This window comes from Microcaecilia unicolor, chromosome 1, assembly GCF_901765095.1.
Source record: "Microcaecilia unicolor chromosome 1, aMicUni1.1, whole genome shotgun sequence".
Lineage (NCBI taxonomy): Eukaryota > Metazoa > Chordata > Amphibia > Gymnophiona > Siphonopidae > Microcaecilia > Microcaecilia unicolor.
Genome location: NC_044031.1, coordinates 726279628 through 726301527, shown reverse-complemented (window position 1 = coordinate 726301527; position 21900 = coordinate 726279628). Strand labels below are relative to the sequence as shown.

At 43.1% G+C, this 21900-nt stretch overlaps 1 protein-coding gene across 2 annotated transcripts in view; it reads right to left on the bottom strand.

The window, feature by feature from the left end:
• The window catches only part of ADAMTSL3 (ADAMTS like 3), a 650803-nt gene that overhangs the window by 578228 nt on the left and 50675 nt on the right, over positions 1-21900 (bottom strand). The window lies entirely within an intron of this gene.

Genomic DNA, 21900 nt, shown 5'->3' with positions numbered 1-21900 from the left:
GGGTAGGAGCGTAAGGGGAGATGAGGGTAGAGAGGTAATGAGGGGCTGCAGATCGAGTGCATTTGTAGGTAAGTAGGAGAAGCTTGAACTGTATGCGGTACCTGATCGGAAGCCAGTGAAGTGACTTGAGGAGAGGGGTGATATGGGCATATCGGTCCTGACGGAAGATAAGATGTGCAGCAGAGTTCTGAACGGATTGAAGGGGGGATAGATGGCTAAGTGGGATGCCAGTGAGGAGTAGGTTGCAGAAGTCAAGGCGAGAGGTAATGAGAGAGTGGACGAGTGTTCGGGTGGTATGCTCAGAGAGGAAAGGGCGAATTTTGCTGATGTTATAGAGAAAGAGGCGACAGGTCTTGGCTAAAACCATGCTGCTTTGGTTCCTGCAATCCATTGGATTCCAGAAACCTCACTATTCTCTGTTTCAGAAGCGTTCTTTCAGCACCATCTGATATATGCCATCCACCTCCATTGCTTTGTAAACATTTAGTTTAGTTAGCTTCTCAGAAACAGTCCTCATTCCTCAGTCTCACAATACTACTTTTGTCCTTCCTCCTATCACTAACATATCTAAAAAAAAATGCCTTGTCCCTCCATTTTACCATATTGGCTATTTTTTTCTTCTATTTGCATCATTGCTTTCCTGTCTACTTTATCAACTTCTCTTAGCTTTTCCAGATATTGTTGGCTGTACGATCTCTTGTAGTTTATGAAGGCTAACCTCTTTTTCCTTACCTTTTCAGCCTTCTTTTTCTCTTACTTTAATTAACTTTCCTTACAAAAGGTTTTATTGCCCTTAAAATAGCTCCTTGTAGTTCTGCCCACTGCTTTTCTACTTTTCCCAGATTTTCCCATCCATCTAATAACTGCTCATCTCAACAAAGTTCGTTTTTAAGTCTAGAACCTTTACTTTTGAATGAACCCTTTCCACACCTATCTTAATATTGCTCCACACCATAATAGATGCTAGTGGATTACCCACTATAACATCAGAAACAGTTTCCCCATTCATAAGCATGGTATGGTTCCACTACCAACTGCTGGAATACAGGGCCACCAAGAGACTGAACTGCCACCCCCCCTTCCCCGCCGCAACTCCAAATATCTTGGCTGGCAAGGATCCTGAGGCCCCGCCAGCAGAAGAAGTCTTCCTTCAGCACTGCTCTTCACTCCACCGCATTGCCTGCCCTGCCCCTGTGGCTGCTTTTTCTCTCACATCGCACATGCTCGGTTTCAAAACCAAAACTGAGGAGAAAAGCAGACGCTTGGCAGGCAATGCGGCAGAGTGACGAGCAGCACTGGAGGAAGACCTCTTCTGAAGGCGGAGCCTGGGGGGGACCCCCACCAGCCAAACCAGAGACTCTAGCCTGAAGCCCTGCTGTGTCTGCTCCTCCCCAGCCTCCAAGGGGGGGTCCGGCACTGGAGGTTTCTCTCTCCTGCTCCTGTCAGGACGCGATCACCCAGGTCCCATCAGGAGCAGGAGAGAGAGAGACCCCGGCGCTGAGCCCCCCTTGGAGGCCGGGCCCAGCAAATTTTGCCCCCCTGCACCCCCCTCTCAGCAGCCCTACTGGAATAGTTCTCCCTGTAGAGAATACAGGATCTCTGTACTTCTAGAAGACCCCACAAAAAGGATGCCTAGTGGTTAGGGTGGTGGACTTTGGTCCTGGGGAACTGAGGAACTGAGTTCGATTCCCGGCACAGGCAGCTCCTTGTGACTCTGGGCAAGTCACTTAACCCTCCATTGCCCCATGTAAGCCGCATTGAGCCTGCCATGAGTGGGAAAGCACGGGGTACAAATGTAATAAAAATAAAATAAATAAAATAAAATCTGTCATATTAAAATCACCTATAGCCCTACTGGAATAGTTCTCCCTGTAGAGAATAAAGGATCTCTGTACTTCTAGAAGACCCCACAAAAAGGATGCCCCAATCAAAATCTGTCATATTAAAATCACCTATTAGTAGTACTTCCCCTTTCATAGCTATATTTTAAATATCTTCAGTTAGTTCTCTGTCCTTTTCTTGTGTCTGTCAAAGAGGCCTGTATATCACACCAATGTAAATAGAATTTCCATTCCCTCTTTCCAGATTAACCCACAGTGCCTCTTCCTTGCCCCATAAGTCCTGCAGTTATAATATAATATAATAATATAATATACTACTACTACTTATCATTTCTATAGCGCTACTAGACAGAGGCGTGGCCTAGTGGTTAGCGCACCGGTCTTGCAAGCCAGAGGTGGCCGGTTCAAATCGCACTGCTGCTCCTTGTGATCTTGGGCAAGTCACTTAACCCTTCATTGCCTCAGGTACAAACTTAGAGTCAGCCTCTTCCATCACAGCTTTTACATTCTGAACTGGAAACAAGAGAAGACCTATGACTCACTTATGACACTTCCATCTGCTTAAAATTAAGGCAGGTTTATTCACTTTCTACCACTGTCTAATGGATGCTACATATTAACAACAAACCTAGAGCCCAGACCACTGTCTCTAGGTCTCCAATTTGCAGAATTACTCCCAATCAGGGCTTTTTTTGAGGGGGCACTTGGGGGTACTGAGTACCAGCACCTTTTCCATTTTCTGTTAAAATTGACCCGTGGACCCAAAGTTTTAATGAAAGAGCTCAGGCTCTACACACCAATTCTGCCTTGTCATAGATTTTGTGACTGGTTGCAGGGGACCTGGCTATTGTGGGGTGGGTCCCTCAGTGATCACCCCACTTCTGAAGAGTGGCCTAGCATTTGAGTACCGGCACCTTTTTTGGTAGAATAAACGCACTGCTCCAAATACACACCCAATATTCTCTATCCTAGAAATATGATCAACTGAGCCCTGTTCCTGCTACACCCAGCTCTTCTAATTTTTTCAATAAAATAGCATCCAAGATTGCATTGAACACTGCTGAAATATCTGAAGACATAATGATCACTTCATCTCCGTTATCATTTTCAGATGTCACTACTGTGGCCTTTCCAAAAGCCTCACTGACAACTGAAAATTCATTCAAAAGATGACAAGCAGGCATATTTTCGAAGAAGGAGGACACCCATCTTTCAACACAGTCTCTCGGCGGCCCAGCCTGGAACAGTTTTAGTGGGTGCAGTGCACATCAGGCAGGCAGACCCAGGCCATCCCCACCCACCTGTTACACTTGTGGTGGTAAATGTGAGCCCTCCAAAACCCACCACAAACCCACTGTACCACATCTAGGTGCCCCCCATCACCCGTAAGGGCTATGATAGTGGTGTACAGTTGTGGGTAGTGGGTTGGGGGGGCTCAGCACACAAGGTAAGGGAAATATGTACCTGGGAGCAATTTATGATGTCCACTGCAGTGCCCCCTAGGATGCCCGGTTGGTGTCTTGGCATGTCAGGGAGACCAGTGCACTACGAATGCTGGTTCCTCCCACGACCAAAGGGCTTGCATTTGGTCGTTTCTGAGATGGGCATCCTTGGTTTCCATTATCGCCGAAAATCAGAAACGACCAAGTCTAGGGACAACCATCTCTAAGGACGACCTAAATTTCAAGATTTGGGCGTCCCCGACCGTATTATCAAAACGAAAGATGGACGTCCATCTTGTTTCGATAATACGGGTTTCCCCGCCCCTCCATCGGGACTTTTTGCGATGATGTCCTCAGCAAAACTTGGGAGTCCCTTTCGATTATGCCCCTCAAGATGAACAAGTTCACCTTCGTAACAACATTACCAAAAGCTGGTAAAGTTTATGTTGGGCAGTAATTGGTTAAATTTGTCAGATCACTTGAGTGTTGCTTCTGACCTGGATTGGTCACTATTGGAAACAGGATACTGGGCGTGATGGCCCATCGGTCTGTCCCAGTATGGCAATACTTATATACTTAGAACTAACTGAATGGGTAAATTACAGCCCCCTGCAAATCGGATGGGTAGAAGCCTTCAGTAAAGGACACCTGACTAATCTCAAGTACTCAGGACCTGACAGCGAGGAGGCACTACTCCTGTTTTTACCAACTCTAGGACAGTCTTACATACAATACCAAGCAGGAGAAACTGGATGGGACTATGGAATTCTCTTACACATGGGAATAAAACCATATAAAGACATGGTTTGTGGATGCTCCACTTTCACTCAGTTGTGAAGTGAACGTCATTGCTCACTTTGTTTTTCCCACAGTGCTGGAGGGATTCAGCCTGCAGCTTGGATTTCTTTTTCATAAATCTGAAAAGCAAGCAACATGGACATCTGCCCTATAGTTTTTGAGAGATTCTACCTTGTCAAACCCTCACCTAAAAGTGAAGTTTAAGAAGCAAGAAATGGTGGAGAAGTTTATTCATCTCACTCTCACTTCCTCTCCATCACCAGTGACAAAGCTTCTAAAAGATTTAAATAATATTCTTTGGAATCCAGACCACGCTCTTGCCAGACAAAAAAAAAAAACAGAGCAGAATTTACTGGGATATAAACAAATGCCTATGAACAATGTGGCACAACAAGACCCAAGCAGAGTTTGTTCAACTTCATGTTTACTTGTCTTCCTGTCAGATGTTGAATTTATCTTTTTCAGCTAATAAAGACATTTAGAATATTTAAGTACTGTAACAGTTTCATTTAACCAGCATTACTTGCTAGCAAAGGAATGAGGTGTCCAGATAGAACTGGCTCTTACTTACTCAGACAGGAACTGGCTCACAGCTAAGACAAAAAAAAAAAACCCCATTACAAATTATTGCCAAAAAGACATAAGAAACTTTGAAATTTTCAGTCTGACATGAACACAGAAACTAATCCATAATCAGGAGGATTAGATGTAGAACAATGATTTCTAGGTATGTGCAGGCAAAAAAAAAACAACCTTGCTTAGTTTGTTGTTTGAAGATTATTTTTGTTTTATTTTTATACATTTTCGTTTTTATTTTTTTGATTTGTGCTTTTAGCAAACCGTACCACCCCCTGCCCCCCTCCAATCACAAGCCAAATACACAATGACAACTTGTATTCTCCCCCTAAGAGCATCGCCCAAATCACCCTGACCCCCTCCAATCCCCATGACACCAGCATTAGGCCATGTATCACCAAAGAGTCAATGGATTCCCCCCCCCCCCAGCATTTATTGGGGGTATAACTGATGATACAGTATTTGGGCAGGAGTGATCTCAACCTAATTGCACTGAAGCAAAGGTAGCTGTAGCCCTTGGACTGGAATATAAGGAATTGACTTAAAGCCACAGACTTTGGAGCATGTGCGAGCATCCCAAACTTGAGGGCAGGGGTGACTGACCATTCAATCAACCACGCAGTGCCCAAGGGCCTCACATCCCACCTAAATCACATGCTTCAGCAAGGCCTCTTCCCTAAGGAAAATGGCAATATCCTACTCACCCCAATACCAAAAGATACCAAGAAAAAAACAAACGAAATCACTAACTACCGTCCAGTAGCATCTATCCCGTTGGTGGTCAAACTGTTGGAAGCATGGTAACCAAACAACTTACAGATTACATAAACAAATTCTCTATATTACACGAATCACAGTCAGGCTTTCGCCCCCTCCACAGCATGGAAACAGTATTACTCACTCTTCTTGCCAAATTCAAGCAGGAAATAGCAACAGGCAAAAACATTCTCCTCCTCCAATTCGACATGTCTAGTGCATTCGACATGGTAAAACCATAATATATTAATAAGATTACTAGATAAGTTTGGGATTGGTGGATACATACTTAACTGGATCAAGGGCTTCCTAACCACAAGAACATATCAAGTAAAATCAAATTCAAACATATCATCACCGTGGAAAGCAGACTGTGGAGTACCGCACAGATCGCCGCTATCACCGATCCTATTCAACTTAATGATGACCCCACTTGCCATGTCCTTATCCTACCATGGCCTTAACCCTTTCATATATGCAGATGATGTCACAATATACATTCCTTACAAAACCAAACTGACAGAAATCACCAATGAAATCAAGCTCAGCCTGAACATCATGGATTCATGGGCAAATGCATTTCAACTCAATAACTAAAACTCAATAAAGAAAAAGCTCATTGTCTCATCCTCTCATCCCAACACAGTGCGGACATCCCCACAAGTATCAACACCCCAGATCACACCCTTCCTACCTCAGACAGCTTGAAAATCCTCGGCGTTATAATGGACCGTAACTTAACACTAGAGAGCCAAGTGGCATCCACAACAAAGAAAATGTTCCACTCAATGTGGAAACTCAAACGCGTGAAGCAATTCTTCCCAAGGGAAACATTTCACAACCTGATACAATCAATGGTACTAAGCCACTTAGATTACTGCAATGGAATTTATGCAGGATGTAAACAGCAAACCTTAAAGAAACTTCAGACTGCTCAAAACACGGCAGCTAGGTTTATATCTGGTAAAACGTGATTTGAAAGCCCAAAACCCCTCCGCGAAAAACTACACTGGCTCCTAATCAAAGAATGCATCACCTTCAAAATCTGCACCCTGGTTCACAAAATAATCTACAGAGAAGCCCCAAGTTACAAGACAGACTTGATCGACTTACCAATTAGAAATACATCTGAATCAACACGATCTTATCCGTGCTGTCATCGCAGGCACCTGTATAAATTGCTATTATTTAATAGCGTCTTCTGGCTTTACTGGCTTTTACAGGTATTTATGCCTACGCTCAATTTCGGACAGCACCAGCGTTTATGTCTTTCACTCCATGAGAATTCTGGAGGTACATCTGTATATGTCAATTTGAAGACCCCTGAAGAAGGCCGTCTGGCTGAAACACGGACCGTGTAGGGTCCCAATAAAACTTTTTTGGTGCTCTTACTCTTTGTGGTTTTTATCTGGTCTATTTTGGTTGTCTTCCGCTCTGTTTGTTGTTTCATGTGTTTTTTGCGGGAGACTTGGACCTTCTTTTTATAGGAGATACCAGGCCAGTGGAGGGAGGAAGAGGAGTTGAGAGAGACGAGTACTGCCAGACCCAGGGGAGGAGAAGAAGCAGAGTGAGAAATGATGAACTGGTGGGGTGGGAAGGGGGAAAGGGAAGGGAGAGAGATTATTTTGGACCCAGGGGCAGTAAGGAAGGAGGAAACAGGGAGAGATGTTAAATGCAGGGAGGGAGGAAGGGAAGGAAGAATGATGGAGACATGTTGAATCCGGGGCACAGAGGAAGGAGGGATATAGATGTTAGGCACGTGGGGTGGAGTAAGGGAAGGAAGAGAAATGGATAAATATTGGACCTAGGGGCAGTGGGGAAAGAGGGAATAGAGAGAGAGAGAGAGAGAGAGAGAGAGAGAGAGATGTTATATGCAGGGAGGAATGGAAGGAAGAGAGATGGAAACATGCTAGACCTGGGAGTGGAGGGGAAGGATATGGAAACATGTTAGACCTGGAAGCAGAGGGGAAGGGGTAACAGATGGAAAACAGACGGAGAGACGTTGGACCCAGAGGTATGGAAAGAGGAAACAGAGGGAGGGAGGGAAGGAAGAGAAATGAAGAAATATTGGATGTGGGGGTGGGGAGGAGGGGAAGGGAGGAAGGGAGAGATGTTGGATCCCAGGGAAGGCAGGTAGTGGGAGCAAAAGAGGGAGAGATGTTGAACCTGGTAGAAGAAGGGAGGGAGAGAGAGATGTTGGATCCCAGGAAAAGGAGGTAGGGAGAGAAAGAGAGGGAGAGATGTTGAACCTGGGAGCAGAAGGGAGAGAGGGAGAGGTGCTGGACCAAGGATGGGGATAGTGGTGGAGTGGAAGGGATATCAGACTATAAGGCTGCAGGGGGAGGGACAATATTGGGAATGTTGGAACCATATGGGAGAGGCCACTGGGGGTTGTCAAGGTGATGAGTAGGAGGAGAATAGTGAGTACAGAGGAGAGAAATGTGGTATTCAAGAGTAGATGAATGATAGAATGGAACAGGAGGCTGGGTAAGGGGTGAGACCAGAAATGGGAAAGCTATGGAGTGAGAGAAGAAGATGGAAAGTTGATAGGTAGGTGAAAGGAAACAGGAGATGGAGAACTGGAAAGTAATAAAGAGAGTGAAGCTTGAGTGGACAGAGGCAGAAAAGAAAAAAGGGAGGAAGTAACTAAAAGGGAAAGACCAATGTGTCAGACAGGTGTAGTGAAGGAATTGGAACAACACAGGAGGAGAGGGGAGAAATGACAAATGGAATGAGTAGACGGTAGGAAAACAGATAAGAGAAACTGGGACCAGCATAATGGGAAAATAAAATGTCTAGACAAAAAAGGCAGAAAATAAGTTTTAGTATGAATTTATTAACAGGAATATGTTAGCTTTGGAAAATATGCATTGCAAATGGCTTTGTATTATGTTCATGCATTTGTTTCTTCAGTGTTGCAATGCATGCTGAGTTTGAGTTCTTGGGGTTCTCAGTTCAATTTTTGTCTTCATATTTCTATTTCTAATTTGTGATCCCTTGTTCTGTATTTGATGAGGGTCTGTCTGTGGTTTAGATATGACTGAAGTATGGTATTCTGTATATAGTTTCTGTGAAGAACTAGTTAGAAGTTCCACTTGTTCTGTTTTGCTAGTTGGTGTATTGGTGTTTTAGGGCCCAGTTTAATAGTTGTGGTGCTGCCTATTCATAGGTAGGGTTCTTGGTGTTTGAATCTTCGGATTAGTGCTATTGTCATATGACATTTCTGATACATTTATGTTAAGTTAGGATTTCTTTCAGGTTTTGTATTTCACAAAGTGCCTGGAAGTGGAGCAATTTCTGTTGCTACTCCTCAGATGAATGAGAATCAGAATGTTTTTTGTATGGTGACTTCCATTGGGAAATTTCTGCATCTGTTGTTGGGGAGAGGTTGGATTTTTGTGGATGCAGAGCTTATGTACATTTAACTCATAACAACTGCTATACTGTGTCAGACCAAAGGTCTGTGAGGGTCATGTATGCAGTGTATCACATATGTGAGCATCATTCTTCAGGTGTGTCCAAATAAAAGAAGGCTGAGCCTCAGCAGCATTTAGAAAGCAAAACATGCAGATCATTCCAATTGTATACCTTGGATTCACCATTGGGACGATTTAATGATTTTATATATTTCTACATCAGGTTTTTGTATAAAGTGTGTTTTAGAAACATTACAACAGATGCAGAGCCAGTAATCTGTCAGATGGGAGGTTGCAGGAGAGCCCATGACCCTTATTGCCCAGAGGCTCAGATCCCTGTCAGTCCGCCCCTCCCTGAAGGTCATGGAGATTACAAAGTTTTTCAGATTACACAGAAATAAATTGTTCACATCCAGCAGGGGATTAACCCAGCATAATGTTTTTCCTTTGAGGATTAGGCAATAAAAGCTTACCTAGTCCTCTTTGATAAGAAACTCCTATGGGTGTGTCAAGGACCACTGGAAGCAAATCATTAGTAAACTCTCTACTGCAGAGATGCCTAATCACCCAGTTCCAGGAGGGAGGCATTTTGCAAATTCAGATTTTGAACTTACATCCCAGGCAGTTTCAGGTTTTGAACTTACAACCTAAGACAGTGTGGGATTTATAGTTCCTGATTCTATAAATTGAAATCCATGCTGCAGGTCCAATAATGTATCATGATAGGGTTATCAGAAAGCTAGGACAGGCTTAAAATCTCTCTTTTTCAACTGGCTACCTTAGCAGGTCTGCTTAAACTGGTGCTGGCACTCAAACTTACCTGAGTTCTTCTATCAACTTTTTTATTTAGGTGACTGAGTCAGTCTTTTAATACTTCACTTTGGCTGGCTAGAGTCCCTAGCAGGACCTCATGAGGCTTGAATACTAGACTACAGTAGACAAAAACTAGGATTGCTCAAGGTAAGTCTTAATATCACTGTACCTCCAGGAAGAGCATCCAACTCAAAAAGGCAAACAAAGATTATTGAAAACAAAAAGTCTGACAAAACACTGGAATCCTGAGCCCTCAGGAAGTAAGGCAAAAACAGGAACCAAATGCACAACTGGAAAAGAAAACAACACGAAAGCAACAGGAAACGAGCAGAGAAGTGCTGCAGAAATGCTAATTGATGCCCTGGACTTGTCCCTTCTTGGTCAACCAGGAAACAGGAACTAAGAATAATAGAAATATAAGACATAGCTTGGAACAGATTTGCTTCGACCAGACTCCGAAGAGGCAGAATAGCTCCTCTTAGAACGCAGCTGTCTCACAACCACAGGCTCAAGGCTGGCTTGTTCCTGATGGTTATGAACACTGGGAAAAACTATGAAATTCAACAAAAGTGGAAAGATTCTTTAGTCTTAAGATATGAAACACTAAAAAGAAACCCGACATTTCCGGGGGGGGGGGGAGTACTGTGCATTGGCACATGACCAGGCACAATCCGCCCACAGAAATCCCTCAATGATCAAAACTAATATCGTGCATAAATTTACATGCTATTAGTTTTGATCATCAGGGCTTTATTTCCCCACACTGTTCCGTGCTGATCGGAACAGTCGGGGGGGGGGGGGGGAGTTGATCATCGGCCCATCAGATCCATAAAGGAGAGAAGAGAAAGAACTGTGATTTGAGCACAAAGGAACTGTTTGCAAACAGACAGCAGTAGAGAAGAGTGAAATACTCTATTATCTAAGTTAGTACAGTATTGGAGAGCCCAGTAATTGGAAATGTAAAATTAAGAACAGTCTCCCAGCCATGATTTTGCCTTTGACTTTACTGAGACTATCTAGTGTTAATCAATAACATTTAAGACTAGATTAGGGGACCCCTTTAATAGACTGTGTGCACTGAAAGCTTATGAGAGATTGAGGTATTTTAACCACAGACCATAGCTTAATTCACATGTCTTGGCAAGGGGTTACACTAGCTCCCAGATTTCTGGAGAACTCAGTTTAAGAAACAAACATTGGTTTACAAAGCATTGTGTGGCAAATTACCAACCTCTCTTTCTGCTACATGTGGAGGCGTATTTTCAAAGCGCTTAGACTTACAAAGTTCCATAGTTGCCATGGGGCTCATTTTCAAAAGAGAAAAACATCTAAAAAGTGTCATAAAGCAGCATTCGGACGTTTTTCTCACAAAAAAAGTCCAAATTAGTATTTTTGAAACCCATTTCCACACGTTTTTCCATGCTGTTTGCCTGCAGTGCAAGAAAATCTCAATGGGGGCATGTCAGGGGCATGTTAAGGGTGGAATTTGAGCATTCCTAAGAGCTGGACGTTTTTCAGTCATAATGGAAGAAAAGACTGCCCAGAACTAAAACTAAGTCTTTTTGAGCTAGACCTGTTTTTAGAACGAATAAGCCACAAAAAGTGCCCTAAACGACCAGATAACCACTGGAGGAATAAAGAAATGACTCCCTTACTCCCCCAGTAGTCATTGGTTCCCTCCCAACTCCCAAAGATGTAAAAGAAACAGTACATACCAGACTCTATGACAGCCTCAGATGTTATAGCCAGTCCTATTAGAGCAGCAAGCATGTCCCTGGAGTAGCCTAGTGGTCGGTGCAGTGCACTGTGCAGTAGGGGACCCAGGCTCATAATCCACCATAACTGTTACACTTGTGGTGGAGATTGTCAGCTCCCCAAAACCCACCAAATACCTACTGCACCCACATATAGGTGACACCTGCCACCAAAAGGGCTATTGTAGTGGTGTATATTTGGGTATAGTAGCTTTTGGTGGGTCTTGGAGGGCTCACTATACACTATAAGGGGGCAACATTGAGTTGTATACCTGGGACCTTTTATGTGAAGTCCATTGCAGTGCCCCTGCTCTTCGGGATGTTTGTTTGGCCAGTCTACTAAGAATGTTGGCTCCTCCTACATCCCAATGGCTTGATTTTGTGCATTTTTCAATTGGACTTTTTTTTTTTTAATGGACCATAAAGATAAACGCACAGAGCATAAAAATATATAGCAAATATCCATTAAAAACAAAACCAACAAAACTTGATAGACATTTTTCTGTTTCAAAAATTGCTATATTTCCCACTTGAATTCTGGATATTTTAAGCAAAATGTCCAAAGTTGGACTTAGATGTCATATTGAAAATGCCCCTCCTTGTAACGTTATAAGTCTAAGTGATTTGAAAATACACTTCTAAGACTCTGTTGTCCAACTAGGCCTTTACACGCATCACAGAAAAGTTTCCTTGAAATACTACTGCTACTACTACTTAACATTTCTAAAGCGCTACTAGGGTTACGCAGCGCTGTACAGTTTAATAATGAAGGACAGTCCCTGCTCAAAGGAGCTTACAATCTAAAGGACGAAATGTCAAGTTGGGGCAGTCTAGATTTCCTGAATATAGGTATAATGGTTAGGTGCCGAAGACCATCTTTTAAACAGATATGGCCTGAACAGTCTTGGTCTTCTATTTTTTATGTGGCCAGTCCCATACTGTGGAACTCTTTACCAATAAAGTTGAAGACCTTACCTAATTACCTGACATTTAGAAAATCATTGAAGGCCTGGTGATATTGTTGATATTTTAGATCTTTCAAGGTATCTCAGTTGAGTTAAATGGCATTTCACGATATTTTGTATTTGTTTTTTATTTATTTATTTATTTATTTATGGCATTTATATCCCACATTATCCCCACCCATGGACAGGCTCAATGTGGCGTACAATAGTCTATTAAGCAACATTAATATAAAATACAGGAATTAGCGTCAGAGAAGGGAAAGAGGAACAACAGGAGGGAGAGGGAAAGGTGACAATTTGTCGATGTGGCTGCCGTGGCTCAGAGGATGTAACACCAGGAGGGCCCACAGCATATGCTCTACCGAAAAGGAAGGTCTTGAGCCGCTTCTTAAAGGTCGGGTGATCTGGGGTGAATTTGACCACTTGGGGCAGTCCGTTCCAGGATTGAGTGCTAAGATAAGAAAAAGAGGAAGCATAGACAGTCTTATATTTGAGGCCACTGAAAGCTGGATAGTGGAGATTGAGATACGTGCGAGCTGACTTGCGGGAGTTCCTGGGCGGCAAGTTAATGAGTGTCCATGTAAGCAGGAGCGTCTCCATAGATGATTTTGTGATTTGTTGATGTTATTGCTGTTGAAGATCTATCATGACATCCTGAGTGTCAAGTTTTTTGTTTTATTATTTTTTACTGTCTTATTGTTGATTTTATTATGCATATTATAATTTTGTAATCCACCTAGAGTTTTAAGTAGTGTGGACTATACATATATAAAATAAATAAATGATAGTGAACTGGCCTCAGGGGTATTCCTCAGTCCCAATATCTGAGAGGTCCACTACAATATTATTTGTGCTATAAAACAAAAATGTAATACAATACGTTTGCATCGCCATGAGTGACTAACCAGCTTATTTTCGAAAGAGAAAGACACCCATATTTCAACCCAAATCGGGAGATGGGCGTCCTTCTCCCGTGGGCGAACAAATCGGTATAATCGAAAGCCGATTTTGGTCATCTTCAACTGCACTCCGTCGCAGGAACAAACAAAGTTGACGGGGGCGTGTTGGAGGCATGGTGAAGGCGGGACTTGGGCGTGGTTATCGGCCGAGGAGAGATGGGTGTCTTTAGCTGATAATCGAAACAAGAAGGGCGTTTTTGACGAGAATTCGGTCCGCTTTATTTGAACCCTTTTTTTTTCAGGTCAAGTCCCAAAAAAGTGCCCCAACTGACCAGATGACCACCACCAAAAAAAAACCACTTTAAAAACTTTGTTTTCCAGCCTGTATGCCAGCCTCAAATGCCATACCCACCTCCATGACAGCAGAATGTGTTCTATCCTTTCCCTGGTTCTGATGTGGCTCTCGGGTGAGTGTGACACTTTTTCTGTTATGCGCACTGCAGAGTCACATCAGCAATGCATTGTGGTGGGTGTAGGGTATTGGGCTCCGTGATTCCACTAGCTTGTGTCAAATGCTCACGATGTTGGTAGGCTCTACTCCCATGGTGCTTTTCCCTCTGCTTACTGGGTCAGAGTGTGCCCTGTTTTGTTTCCGGTAGTCCATGAGGTAGTGGCCATTTTTGTAAGCCAGTTTTAGATCCCTTTCATGTGTTAGCCACGTTACAGAACTTAGTTCTTAACTTGAATGTTGCTGAAAAAGGGCATTGTACAGCATTCTGCCAGCTCTGACCTACTGCTAATCTCAGTACCAGGGAGACTCTTTGCCAGTGGGGCACAACCTCTGATCTGCAGTTAATTGTGAGTAAACGTGCTTATTCCAATAAAGGATGTTTTCGGAGACATTAGTCTTCAGGTGTCAACTGGTGTGCCAAGGTTATACAGCAGCAACAAGTCCTAGAGGCCTGCGTGTATGCAAGTCCCTGGAGCACTTTTAGTGGGTACCGCAGTGCACTTCAGGCAGGCAGACCCAGGCCCATCCTCCCTACCTGTAACACTTGTGCTGGTAAATGGGAGGCCTCCAAAACCCACTGTACCCACATGTAGGTTCCCCCTTCACCCCTAAGAGCTATGGTAGTGTTGTACATTTGTGGGTAGTGGGTTTTGGGGGAGGGGGTTGGGGGCTGAGCACCCGTGGTAAGGGACCTATGCATGTGGGAGCGTTGTTTGAAGTCCACCACACTGACCTCTAGGGTGTCCAGTTGGTGTCCTGGCATGTGAGGGGGGCAAGTGTACTATGAATCCTGGCCCCTTCCATGACCAAATGGCTTGGATTGGGACGTTTTTGAGCTGGGCGTTTTTAGTTTCCATTATCGCTAAAACAAACAAACGCCCAGCTCGGAAACGACTAAATCCATGGCATTTTGGTCCTTACAAACCGTATTTTCGAAACGGAAGATGGACGCCCATTTTTTTCTAAAATACGGTCTGTCCCACCCCTTCACGTACCCGTTCTCGGACATAGAGGCTCATGGAGATGGGCGTTCGCGTTCAATTATGCCCCTATGCCTCTGTTCATTATTCACTTTGTCACAAAGTCCCTCCTTGTAAAACTCCAGCAAAAGCACAGCCTCACCTATGTAATTCCCATTAAAATCTCTCTAACACTTTCCAAGATGTAAAATTTTTTTAGCCTTTTTACTCTTTTTCCACTTGTCTTTGATCTCTACCCCAACGACCCCTTTGACCTTCCACAGATAGCATGTTAATATATAATGAGAACCTGCACCAGCTTAAGGGCTAGAAGCATAAGAGCCAACTTTTTAAAATGACTGGGCGTGCTAAACTCAAAATAAATCCCCCCCCCCCCCCCCCATTGTACACAATGAATGAGTTTGCTTAATACTGGAGGTACTCAAGCACCCACAGAGATGGCACTTAGGACTAGAGGGGTTTCTCCAAGGCACATCCTCAGTATTGCTCTGTGGCTATCAGACCCTCCCCTCCTCCCACCACCCAGTAGCAGCAGAAATCTCCCTCTCCAGGCCTGGTCTCAAAAACACCTCAACAAGAACCTCACCAGTGCTGACAGATGTAGGATCTGGTTCACCCCAGATGTGATTATTTTTATTCCTGAAAGACAACAAATAACTTTCTAACTCATGGAACTGAACACATTTTCAGTGGCATACACAGCAATCAGGCCATCATTCCATCTGCAGCTCTGTGATTTAACCTCTCCACTGCCAGCCCCCCATCTTTGGTTTCCTGGCCCTTAGCCACCATTGTACTTAATTACAATAACATTCCTTTTGTTCATTAGCTAGTGCTACTTGAGGACCAGACCTGCAGAGCCCTACAAATTCTGGGTGTGTTAATTACCTTCAGCTGCTCTGATTCAAAGCATGATCTGTTTCTGTAATTTACAGAAGACTTTGATTAAATCTACAATGCACTCCAGCTATATTTTCCTGTTTTATTTATCTATTAGGATTTATTTACTGCCTTTTTGAAGGCATTCACTCAAGGCGGTGTACAGCAAGAATAAGTCAAACGTAAGAAACGGACAATTACAGCAGTAAAAATATTCAAACAACAATACAAAGTATATAAATTACTATATTTTCCAAGTGGCTTAATCTAAAATGTATCCCATCTGGCTAGATTTTAGCTAACATATCAAACACTCTAGGCAAATAAATGTCGCAAGCTGGTTTGGTTTTCAGGATATCTACACTGAATGTGTATGAGATGCTTTTGCATACAATGGAGGCAGCACATGCAAATAAATAGCATGTGCTGCCTCCATTGTGGATATTCAATGTGGATAGCTTGAAAATTCAACTGGTTTGTGGCACTTGCAGACCAGATTTGCCTAGCCCTGCTCCAGGGCAACAAACACTTGATTCAGGTATTATAAACCTATCCCCAGTGCTTCCCAATTCAGACCCCAGGACACAACCATCCAGACTGATTTTCAAAATATCCACAATGAATATGCACAAAATAGGTTTGTACACAATAGAGGCACTGCGTGCAAATCTATCTCATGATAGAAATCCTGAAAGCCCAACTGGAGAACTGGGTTCAGAGGCACTGGAAAAATAGAGGCACTGTGTGCAAATCTATCTCATGAAAGAAATCCTGAAAGCCCAACTGGGGAACTGGGTTCAGAGGCACTGGAAAAATAGAGGCACTGCGTGCAAATCTATCTCATGATAGAAATCCTGAAAGCCCAACTGGGGAACTGGGTTCAGAGGCACTGGAAAAATAGAGGCACTGTGTGCAAATCTAGCTCATGATAGAAATCCTGAAAGCCCAACTGGAGAACTGGGTTCAGAGGCACTGGAAAAATAGAGGCACTGCGTGCAAATCTAGCTCATGATAGAAATCCTGAAAGCCTAACTGGGGAACTGGGTTCAGAGGCACTGGAAAACCCATTGTTTGTACTAGGATTCCCAGCTAGTACCAGATTTCCCAGAATGTTTGACCCAGTCCTGGTCTTATCACACAGCCTGCATGGACTTGATGTTCTGGTGTCTCTGACTTCCCTAAGAAAAACAAGACTGCAAGTCTATGCAGACACCAAGGAAAAACAAGGTCTGATTCAGTCTTACCTAAACTCTAACCCACATTTAGACATCTGAAGAAGGTCCCTTAGAAGCTCTGAAAACTTAATATACTTAAAGAATTTTGGGCTCAATGTTCAAAAGGATCTGTACACTCACCAACAGTCAGTAAACCTATAAATCTGGCTGATGATTTTCATACACAGGACATTAAATAATACTTCTCGTTTATATAATCAATTGAGGAGCTGGCCCTTTTACTAAGATTCGTAGATGCCTACATGCATACAATGTGTGTCAAATTAGAACTACTGCCTGTCTACAGCATGCCCCGGGCGGTAATTCTTATTTCCACATGCATCCAAAACACGCAGCAGAAAATAAAATTTCTATTTTCTACCACGTGGTGCTAACTGGGTGGTAATCAGCAGTGTACACGCGCCGATGATTACCGCCCGGTTAACAAGTGAGACCTTACCACTAAGTCAATGGATGGCAGTAAGGTCTCAGGCCCAAAATGATATTTTGACTTTGACTTTGTCTTCCCATAACTCTTCATAATGTAACCCATAATCGTACTGCAACAAATTGTATTTCCATCATTCACAATGTATTGTAAGCCACACTGAGCCCGCAAATAGGTGGGAAAATGTGGGATACAAATGCAACAAATAAAAAAAATGGATGCGTGCTGATTTTAATTTTGACACATGTCCATTTTTGGCAAAAAAAGGGGTCTTTTTTGCAGATGCGTTGAAAAATGGACCTGCACGCAATCAATACACGTGCCTACACCAGCGCAGGCCATTTTTCGGTGTGCCTTTGTAAAAAGGCCCCTATTTTTGGTATTTCCACCTGTTAAATCTGTAAGATTTAAGGCTGTCTCTATGCATTCTTTTTGGTTTTCTGCTGTTTGTCTTTGGAATAGCCTTGCTGTTACGATTTGCCTTTTGAAGGATTTTTTTGTCTTTCAGAAGGATCTGAAGACTCGTTTGTTTCCTTGAAGTTAATTTGATGAATATGTCGTTTGTAATGTTTGTATTTTAAATTGAATTACTAATTCCTGAAGAATGTTCACTGATTTTATAATCTGTTGCCTTGACTTAAATCCCGTTGTGGGAGAATTGGTGGGTTATAAGTACCTGATAAGATAACAGTACACCCAGTGAGAGACTATTCCACAAAGAAAGAATAGAATACTAGCCTAACTGGATATTAATTCACCTAACATTTAGGCAAAAACATACCAGCCATAGATTCTATAAGTTATGCCTATGCTCAGACCCGGATGATTGCACTAAAGCAATATCGCGCTAATGCAATCAGCCGGGTCCTGGGTGGCACGCAGAATCAGGGAGGACAGACCTGGAAGCAGGCAGCAAGAAGCTTGTTGGCGCCGGGCCCAGGGATGAAAGTGCAAAACCCCTAAGAGAGAAATTACACTGGCTCCCAATTAAAGAACGTATCGCGTTCAAGATCTGCACGATTGTTCATAAAATCATTTACGGAGACGCCCCGTCATACATGCTTGACCTCGTGGACCTCCCACCCAGAAATGCCAAAAGATGTGCCCGCACCTATCTTAATCTACACTTCCCCAGCTGCAAAGGATTAAAATACAGACTAACACATGCGTCCAGCTTTTCCTACATGAGCACGCAGTTGTGGAATGCACTACCAAATCACTTGAAAACAATCAACGAAATAACTAACTTTTGCAAATCGTTGAAAGCCTCTCTCTTCACCAAACCCTACCACGTGAACCCATAACTAACTACAACACATCACCACTCCTCCCTTATTATGACTGTCTACTTTCTATAATTGCTTGATTAGATCGACTTGTTATTCTTGTTATCCTTAATATCTCTGTAGCACCAATTGTATTTTTTGTACCCTGAAATGGTGATACCATAACCGGTCTTTGTAAGCCACGTTGAGCCTGCAAATTGGTGGGAAAATGTGGGATACAAGTGCAATAAATAAATAAATAAATAAAAATTTTCTGCCTCCCCCCGGCCCTGTGCAAATCAGGTCAGTTCTGATTGGGGTTGACTTGGCCGTCTAGCTCAATCACCTTCTCAAACGACGACTTATCTTCTTTTTTTTTACTGTATTGCCTATGAAGTTAATTTTCACTATAAAAATAAAACTTTTTACACAGAATGTAACCAATTGTTCTGAAACTACTTTCTTTGATGCTGCTGCTGCATTAATTCAAGACCTCCGCAGTCAAAAATGCATTACGAAGACAGTGTAAATATGAGTCAATTTTGCAAATTATTAAACACAATCTGGCAGTGCTTAGTTCAAAATGTGTTTGGCATTCTGACTATGCAAATACAGATATGAGGGCTGCACAAGCTGTATTTTCATTTCAAATGGTCCTTTTCAATAATAGTTCTCTGCTATTTGCCGAAACCCTTTGCTCAGTCCCTCTCATAAAAGGATGCATTGTCAACACAGAAAAACATACAGCAGGTCTTCAAGAATGTAATTCTCATATGGTTTATAGGGCAGCTGAACAGGATCCTGCAACACATGGCTGGGAGCAGTCTTCCAAAGTAGCCAAATACACATCCCAGGTTTATTTTAGACTACTTGCCAAGATCAGCAGCCTTCACCTCATGTTTTCTCCTTGACATTAGTATCAAGAGTTCTCACAATTAATGCCATATATCTCCTACAAGTTGCACCTCCTCAATCTAATCCCACCTACCTTAATCTTTGTAGTTGTGGTCTTTTTGTAGTAAATCAAAGCCTCTTATTTGTTTTTTTCTGTTGAGTGGCCTCTCTGTCTCTCTTGACTACATTGTACGCTCCAAGGAGCAAGGACTGTCCATTAAAGGAAGCAATTTGATAAACCTTTTTCTGTGTGTAAAATGCTGATTTCATGTGTAAAAAGCCTTTTGTGAAATTAGGTCATGCTAAAAATACGTACAGTGCAAATGGGTACATACTTGGACAGTAGGTGTACTCGGGGAGCAGTTTGGGTGGAGCATATGTGGAATCTTGATTTATGTGCCTATATTTTAAAATACGCATGAATGCATGCACATTACAGCCTAGTATTTAGGCCTGCTCCTGCCTATTATAATCTAGGCACTATTTCTGCAGCATTTGTGCTAATATCTTACAAAGACACACAGAGGGGCATTTTCAATATGACATCTAAGTCCGACTTTGGACGTTTTGCTCACAACGTCCAAAATCCAAATGGCAAATATAGCGATTTTCAAAAGAGCAAAATGTCTATCAAAAATGGCCACCTACTAGATGTTTTTGTGCTCTGTGCATTTATCTTTTTGGTCCATTTTCAAAAAAAAAATGTCCAAGTGAAAATGCACAAAAGCCACTGGGTTGTAGGAGTAGCTAGCATTCTTAGTAGACTGGCCACATAGACATCCCCAGCAGAGCAGTGGGGCACTGCAGTGGACTTCACCCAAAAGCACCCAGGTACACAACTCAATGTTGATCCCTTATATTGTATAGTGAGCCCTCCAAAACCCACCAAAAACCTATTGTACCCAACTGTACACCACTACAATAGCCCTTATGGCTGCAAGTGTCACCTATATGTGAGTACAGTACGTTTTTGGTGGGTTTTGGGGGATCACACTTTTCACCATGTGTAACAGTTAGAGTGGATTATGGGCCTGGGTCTCCTTCTCCACAGTTCACTGCACCGACCACTAGGCTACTCCATGGACCTGCTTGCCGCTCTAATAGGACTGGCTATAACGTCTGGGCTGTCATAGAGGCTGGTATGTACTGTTTCTTTTATATCTTTGAGGGATGGGAGAGGGTTAGTGAACACTGGGGGAGTAAGGGGGTCATTCCTTTATTCCTCCAGTGGTCATCTGGTCATTTAGAACTCATTTTTGTGGTTTAGCCATTATTTTTATAGGTCAAGTCTTTTGTTTTTTGGTCCAGCTCTTGTAGCTGCGCCTCATGGAAGGTCAGGGATTCCGCGTGCTCTTCCAGCCGCAATTCCGCATCCTCTACTCTTCCCCCCAGCTCACGGAGGTCCGAGCTCAAAACCTCCATCCGGTCCAGTAGTTCTTCTTTAGATTTTTGAATATCGTCCTGGATACCGGAGAGAAGCTTACGAAGTTCCCCCGAGACACCCTTTTTGGCAGGGGGGGGGGGGCCTCCGTGATTCCGCCAGTGATAAGGCCGAGTCTGAGTCAGAGAGTGAAGCCTGCACCACTGCCTTGTGGCGCTTCGGGGTCTTGCTTGTCGCGCCACCGGCTGACTTCTCAGGCTTTATTCCGCGCCGAATGCAATTCATTTGCTCATGGTACCTCAAGGTTAGTATCCTCAGGGGACACGGTGAAAGCTTTCAAAACGTCTGATGGTCGCTAATTATAGCTTTTTGTTGATGCGGGGAGCGGAAGCTATTAAGCTAAGCCGCCATTACCGACAGTGACGTCACTTCCTCGGTTTAGTCATTATTAAAACAGGTCTAGCTCATAACATCTTAGTTTTAATGCTGGACATTTTTCTTTTGTTCCATTATGGCTGAAAAACATCCAGGTCTTAGGAAAATCCAAGCCCCAGCCTTAACATGCCCCCAACAATCCCCCTAGAGATTTGGATGCACTGCAGATGAACTGCATAGAAAAAAGTCTGGAAAATGGGTTTCAAAAATACCGATTTGGACGTTTTTGGCAAGAAAAACATCCAAATACTGCTTTACGCCACTTTTTAAAACGTTTTTCTCTTTCGAAAATGAGCCCCATAGGTGTCTGTGTCTTTATAAACCAGGTTACAAGCAGGTGCCTTCCTGCCCTACTAACCTAAGTGCCATGACATAAAATGACCATCAATATGTCTCTGCACATCTGGTTGCACTAAACAAATCATAGCAATTATAAAAACAATACATCTCCTAAACTGGGCTGACTCATCCTTAGACTCGTACTGCAAACTGTTTTCCGTGTTTCCTTTTCTACCTGTTATGTGTATCCACATCTGTTTCTCTGTGATTCAATTCTTGCCAAACCTCTAGATCAGCAATCCCCAACCTGACACTGAACAGAAAACACTAAGCACATCCCACCCACCAAATGTC